We start from the raw sequence: 6,864 nt of genomic DNA on the forward strand, positions 1-6,864 counted from the left end.
TTTATTTTAAGACAGGATATTGCTAAATTGCTGAGGTTGGCCCCAAACTTGCCATCCTCCTGCCTCAGCCTCTAGAGTCACTAGAATCACAGGCACATGCCACCGCACCCAGCCAGAAATGTTCTCTTGCCCACTCCTCAGTCCCCACACTACACAGTGCTCAGTCCCAGAGCTGAGCCTAGGGCAGCTCACCTCCTAGCGCACTACACTCTAAAGTGGATGACCTTCAATGCATTCCCCCCACTAAAACTCAGGTCCCCAGGGGTTAAGGTCCCTCCTCCCAATCTTCTGGGGCTCCACACCCAACCTCCCAGGGCCAAATGAGCCCCCCTCCTTGGTAGGAGCCAAGGATAGCAGGGCCCCCAGGGCTGAGACTCCTGGGCTTCCAGGGGAAGGGGCGGGACACAGGACAAATGGGGGGGGGGGGCTGAGCACCTGCAGGGAGGCCGAGAAATTAGGTAGGGTGGGCACAAGGGGTCCACAGAGTTTGGGCTCCTGCAGGAAGCCACAGGGACTGAGGACAGGTCTTTGCTAAGAAGAGACAGTAAAGTATGACAAAGGAGGCCGTCTGCCACACCTTAAGCTCTAGGACTTAAGGTCAGCTTAGCAGCCCACTCCCCGTAGAGGAAAGGATTAGGAGACGCAGACAAGACTTGTGTCAACTCTCAGTGATCACGCACCTGTGCACGCACTCACAACGGGGCCTGACACAGCACACACTTCCACACATAACACCAAGCACCCTGCAGCCTTTGTGCAACGGAACCTCCACCACTTCCTTCCCTCCCCCACGGTGACCTCCACCAGGCCAGGACGGTCTGACCCTCCCAGTGTCCCCGGCACCTGGTGGGGGGAAGCAGCAAGACTTGCACAGTGTCCAATCAGAGTCGCAGAAAGAGGGCCGGCAAGTTTTAGAAATCCTTGCTCAACAAGGAGCATCAAAAGTTGACTCTACCAGTTTACACTCCGTCCTTCGAGGATTTCAAAAAATAAAAGGCAGAGGGGCTGCCTAGAGCTTTTGTAGGTTGCAGGGAGAGGCTGTGGAGCCGTCCTGGAGGCTCAGGAGGCAGCTATTATTTGAGAATTAGGGGAGTCATTAGCCCTGGCAAAGCTCTGATAAAAGCCCACAGGAGTCATCTAATGAGCCCACTTTAGAGTAGGTGCTGTTTTAGACTTCGCCAACCTGGAGACAGGGGGATACCTGGCTGTTGGGACAGAGGGGTGGGGTAGGACACCAAGCCCTTTGCATCCCACCATCCTAAGACCCTAAACAGCAGGGGTCCTCTCAATAATTGCCGCTGACACAGTCACATGGGAAAAGATACTCTTTCCATATTGCAAGATCGCTGAGCTCCGCTGAGCTGAACCACCTTTTCCCGGTGCCGAAGTGGACACAGACCCCCACTTGGCCTGATGTCATCGCACCCACTGAGCAGACCCAGGCCCTGGCAAACCCCAGGACGGGCACATTTCAGAACGAATCCGTCCCCAGCTGCCAGAGGGATGTCCACAAGGGACCACACTAGGGTGGCTGCGGGAGCAACAGCACGATTATCTCTAGAGAAGGGGCTTCCTCCGAGATGGCGATCGGTCTGCAGGGGGAGGGACGGGGGCACGCGTCTCGAGCTGCGAGCGCATAACAAGTAGATTCCTTTTTTTAATCCAAAAAAAAAAAAAAAAGAGCCCAGATTGCACGCTTATTGGGGGGATGCGGGGCGCGGGGGGGGGGGGCGTGTTTGGAAGCCGCGACGGCACAGCAGGTTGACTCGCGGAGGGGGTGGGAGCGGTGACGGGCACCTCGGGGCCGCCGGGTGTCCGCGCCGGGCGGCGCTTCCCCTCAGCCTCTCGGGAGCCCCGGGAGCCGGAAACGCCGGGGGCGCAGCCGAGGGCCCGGGGTCTTTTCCCCCTTTCCCTTCCTTCCTTCCTCCCTTCCTCTCTCCCTCTCCCTCCCTCTCTTTTTCCTATTGTAATTATCCTTAGGATCACTTCGAATAATAGAGGAGGAGGGCCCGCGGCCGGGCCACCCACGCTGTCACCTTTTGTGCCGCCCGGCCGGGCCGCCTGGGCTCGGCCCCCGCGCCCCGGGCCCGGGAAGGGGCGCCCCCGCCTCCGCCCTGGGCGCGCCCCGCCTTTGTCCGGCCCGCCGCCCCGGCCGCAGCCCCGCGGGCGCCCAGGGCCGGGCGGTTAACGCCCCCAACCGCCTCGCCGGCCGGGACAAAGCGCGGCGGCCCGGCCGAGCAGGCCGCGCCCGAGGCCTGGGCCTCGAGTCTCCGGCGCGCCCGCAGCTCCGAGCCGCGGCGCGGGGGTGGCATGGCGGCGGCGGGGCCCGCGCTCGTACGCGGCCGGCTGCCGGCCTCCCCGCGGGCTCACCTGAGGTGGCGCGCGCGGCCCGGTCCGGAGCAGCGGCGCGCGCTCCCCCGCCCTCGGCGTCGCACCCCCAGGCCCCACTCGGGCCGAGCCCCGCTCGGTCGCTGGCGGCCGAGCCCTCCGCGAGCGCTCCGGGGGGGGGCTTATGAGGCGGCGCGCCAGCTCCGCCCCGGCTGCCATTGGCCGCAGAGCCCACGCCCGCGCGCCCATTGGCTGCGACTGACAGCTCCGCCCCTCCCCTCCACCGGGCCCATCAACACCGCACGGCCCGCCCACCGCGCGCTGCGATTGGGAAGGAGCAGGCACCAGCCTTGCCTCCTCATTGGCCGTACTGCAGGGACACGCCGGCGCCCACTCACGTGCCCACTGACCGGCTCCGCTTTCATTGGATACAACGCACGTCAGCCAAAGCGGCCGAGACCAACCGAATGGTGACTGTACCTCGGATTGACAAGGGCGCCTCAGGGACCGCCCAACGACCCTCACTGAGGGAAGCAAGTATTGGCTTGCAGGATCGGCCCCAGGCGCCGACTGGCTGGGGTGGGTGCCAATCACTGCCCGATGGCTCCGGATCCCGCCCCGGTTATCAGGCGGCGGCTGAGTACGTGAGAACCAGCACAACATCAGCACCGGGCCCGGAGCTCTTCAGAGGGGGTTCGAGAACCGGCGCCGGAATTTGGGCGCCGAGTTCCATAAACCTGAGACGTGCCGAACGCGGAAACCGAGCACCAAAAGTAACGTATTTTGCAAAGGAGAAGGACTGAGGACTGGCAAAATGTAGGGTCCACCAACAAGCATTCACACCCCCAAAGCAGGTCAGCAAACCTTTGCAAAAAAGAGCCAGGCCTTCGGAATCAAGTTGGGTGTCCGCCCAACAAGTTTCCTAAGGTGTAGGGAAGGAGACGAGTTTGGTCCTTCTTTATTTGGGTGGAAGCTTAGCCGGACCCCATGCCTCCCTGGGGTGGCCTCCAGCGAAGTCAGCTCACTGAGCCTCGGTTTCCCCTGTGAAATGGACTTGACAACATCCACATACTGCCTGCTCCCCTTCTGGGGATGTTGTAGGAATTAAGTGGAACGAGGCACGCATTTCTCATGTTCTCAGTTGTCCTCCTTTGCAAAATGAGTTGCCTTGGTTTCTGTCAAGCTTAGCCCTGCAATTTGGAAACTCAGTACCCAATTCCAGCGATAAGCCCTCCCTGCGCATTCTGGGCCAGAGTGTGATTTTGTGGCTTCATATATAGCCAGCATTTAATAAAGGCTTGACATCATCATCATTGTGTTCTGGACCAGGCAGGGGTATGGGCATGCTCCCATTTTGCTGGTAAGGACAGGGGTAAGTGGGGCAATTTGACTTTTTCTATTTGTAGATGTACACATTATCTCTATTTTTATTTATTTTTTAACGTGGTGCTGATTGAACGCACTACCTCTGGCTTGAGGCAAGCACTACTACTGAACTGCAACCCCAGCCCATTGACTTTTTCTAATAACACAGCAAGCAGTTCTCCCTGAAAGTGGTGCCACTCTGAACCATTTGCACACTACAGCTGCAATAATATCCATCAGTAGGGGATTGGATAAGTAACTTGGGGCACCTGGTACTCTGGGGTACTGTGTAGCAGCTGGAGGGTGGGGGATGGGGATGGGGCAGATCTGCATCTCACAGCGCTGTCCTGGCATATCTCCTGCATTGTCGCTGAACAGCTGTAGAATGGCTCCGTATTCAACAAGACATCATGGAAACCTGGAAACCAGGATCATGGAGTTTCTGGGCACCATTGTGTCAGGTGCCCAGAAAATGCACCCCCAAGCTGAGAAGGCTAAATCTTTGGGGAAGGAGAAGAAAGTTTCATGTTTAGTAAAGTCAAAGGAGATTTGAATCTGTTCTGGGTGTTTAAAATTCCCATGGGACCACATTCACGTAGTCCTTGTGGAATTTAAATTTAATTTTAAAAATAGCAAATAGTAAATGCCTTCGAGAAGCTCCCAAACCAGTGGGAAACACAGGCGTGGGATGGGACGGCGTCCCAGGCAGCCCTTCTCCTAATGCCAGGTGTACCCTCTAAATGTTTTGGAATTCAGACTGAAATTTTTATTTCTTAGAAGAACTTGGTATTTCAAAGTTAAGCAATCTACTATCTCTTATGTGAAAAAAAGTTAGCTTTAACAACTGTTGAATCTTGAGATTGGATACATTTGAGGGATTACTAAGTTAATTCAATTTTTTTGTTAGAAAGTTTTCACGTTAGGGGACTGGGGTTGTGGCTCAGAGGCAGAGCGCTTGCCTCGCACAGGTGAGGCACTGGGTTCAATCCTCAGCACCAGATGAAAATAAATAAAACAAAGATATTTTTTAAAAGTTTTCACGTTAGGAAAAGGTTTGCCTTTTTTCCATTCTTTGCAGACATGCCGATCTCATGGCAGGCTGGGGCCAGGAATCGTGCTTGGCGATCTCTCCCTAAAAATGGCATGAGACCCTCTTAGCCCTGGTCCTGAGATATCATAGTCAGCAGAACCAGTGCTCAAGTTCCAAATGTCTCCATCCTTCATATTTCCTGAGGTGTAGAGCCAAGAAACAGCCACTGTTTTACAAAGATTCCCTTCCCCTATGGGTTAATTTGATGCATGAAAAAAAAAAAAAAAAAAAAAAAAAAAACATGGCCGGATGCAGTGGCACATGCCTATAATCCCGGTGGCTCGGAAGGCCGAGGCAGGAGGATCACGAGTTCAAAGCCAGCCTCAGCAACAGCAAGGCACTAAGCAACTCAGTGAGACCTGTCTCTAAATGGAATACAAAATAGGGCTGGGGGATGTGGCTCAGTGTCCTGTTCAATCCCTGGTACCCCCCTCGCACACACAGGACATTTGGATCCCACATTTAAAATATAAATTTCAAAAATATACTGAGGAGGCCTGGGGTTGCGGCTCAGCAGAACCCTAACCTAGTATGTGTGAGGCCCTGGATTTGATCTTCAGCACCACATAAAAATAAATAAAAGTTATTGTGTCCAACTACAACTAAGAAATAAATATTTTAAAAAATATATACCAAGGAGAGAGGCATGGTGCTATGTGCCTATAATCCCAGCTACTCAAGAGGCTGAGGTATGAGAATCCCAAGTTCAAGGCCAGCCTCAGCCATTTGGATACCCTGTCACAAGACAGGTCTGAGGAAACAGCCCAGTGATAGAGAACCCCTAGGGTCAAATCCCCGGCTCCCCAGTGCGGTGCCAGAAAATAAAACCACAAATGCATTTCTGGGGTCCAGTGGGAGAAGCCCTGCAGGCAGATTCCCTAGTGGACTGATCTGGTGACAGCTACTCAAGGCAGAGCTCATCCCCTCACATCCTGCTCCGCTGTCCGTAGAAACCTAGGTGAGGACCGGGCTGCCGCAGGAAGGAGCAGGGCCCCCACAGCCTTCTGGGAGACCATACCCCTTCCAGCCGGACCTCCTGCCCAGTGTGGAGTCAGAGGCAGGCCTGGGGCCACAGGGGCAGAATGGCAGAGGGTAGTTCTGGGCCCTGGCGTGACCAGGCTCGACTGGCGAGTCTGCACTGATCCCCTCTCCGGCCCAGTAGAGAAAATCGGGGTGTGGCTCCTCCGGGCGGCTCTCACACTGCGACTGCCCACGGACAGCACAGACAGTAGTTGCCACACTGCAGAATGTCCGACTAGACTAGAACATTCCAGGACTGAGCCCGGCAAGCTGCCTGGAAGGGTCCAGGAGTAGACACTTGGCTTGTGGACCCCGTGGTTTCTGATGGCTCTACTCAATTCTGGTCGCAGCATGGACATCGCCACATGCAACAGGGCGGGCCTTACTGGGTGTGCTCGGGTCACTTTATCTATAGGGGCTGGGCTCAGTGGCAGAGCGCTTGCCTGGCGTGTGAGGCACTGGGCTCGATTCTCAGCACCACACGCAAATAAATAAAATAAAGGCCCATCAACAACTAAAAAATATCCCAAAAAACCCTGCAGCCAGCTCCACTCAGAACGGTGGGCGGACAGCCCGGCACCCTGAGCTGCACCCAGGACCCGCGCAGGGGCCGCCTCCCAGGTCTGCTCTGCCATCTGCACAGTGCGGGTGACGGGTGACGGTTCCTGCCTGGCTTTCTCTCCTGGGGTTTGTGAAGAGAGAAGTGAGATCATTGGTGCAAAGTGGCAAAGAGGACGTACAATCAGATCCATCTGTGGAGAAGGTTTATTCTGAGAATCTACAGTCTGGACAAAGAACATTGAACTTCAGAAAAAGCCTACACAGGTCTCGGTGCTTCTTCCCTAACTCGTCAACAATCTAGCAAGGAAAAAAAGCCCTTTTAAAAACACTCCTGCTCAGTCTGTCTGCAGTTCTGATTGAAAACATCCCAGTTCCATTGAGGTATAAGCTGCAAACTTTGGTAAAGTTAGAAAAAATTAACAAACCATTCAAAAAAAAAAATACAAAATAAAACAAAAAGCCAACACAAACAAACCCTAAATTATCTTTTTCTTGGTACA

The 6,864-nt window shown here is 55.0% G+C and overlaps 1 protein-coding gene across 3 annotated transcripts in view; it reads right to left on the minus strand.

Moving 5' to 3' along the window:
• Nucleotides 1–2,471, minus strand: part of Kdm4b (lysine demethylase 4B) — a 111,855-nt gene extending 109,384 nt beyond the window's left edge. For all 3 annotated transcript variants that reach the window (XM_076851117.2, XM_076851108.2, XM_076851125.2), the window contains exon 1: nucleotides 2,371–2,471. The gene's annotated coding sequence lies outside the window, so the exon portion shown is untranslated. The remainder of the gene's footprint in view (nucleotides 1–2,370) is intronic.
• Between the last annotated feature and the right edge of the window lie 4,393 nt (nucleotides 2,472–6,864).

The sequence above is a fragment of the Callospermophilus lateralis genome, chromosome 1 (assembly GCF_048772815.1).
Source record: "Callospermophilus lateralis isolate mCalLat2 chromosome 1, mCalLat2.hap1, whole genome shotgun sequence".
Taxonomy (NCBI): domain Eukaryota; kingdom Metazoa; phylum Chordata; class Mammalia; order Rodentia; family Sciuridae; genus Callospermophilus; species Callospermophilus lateralis.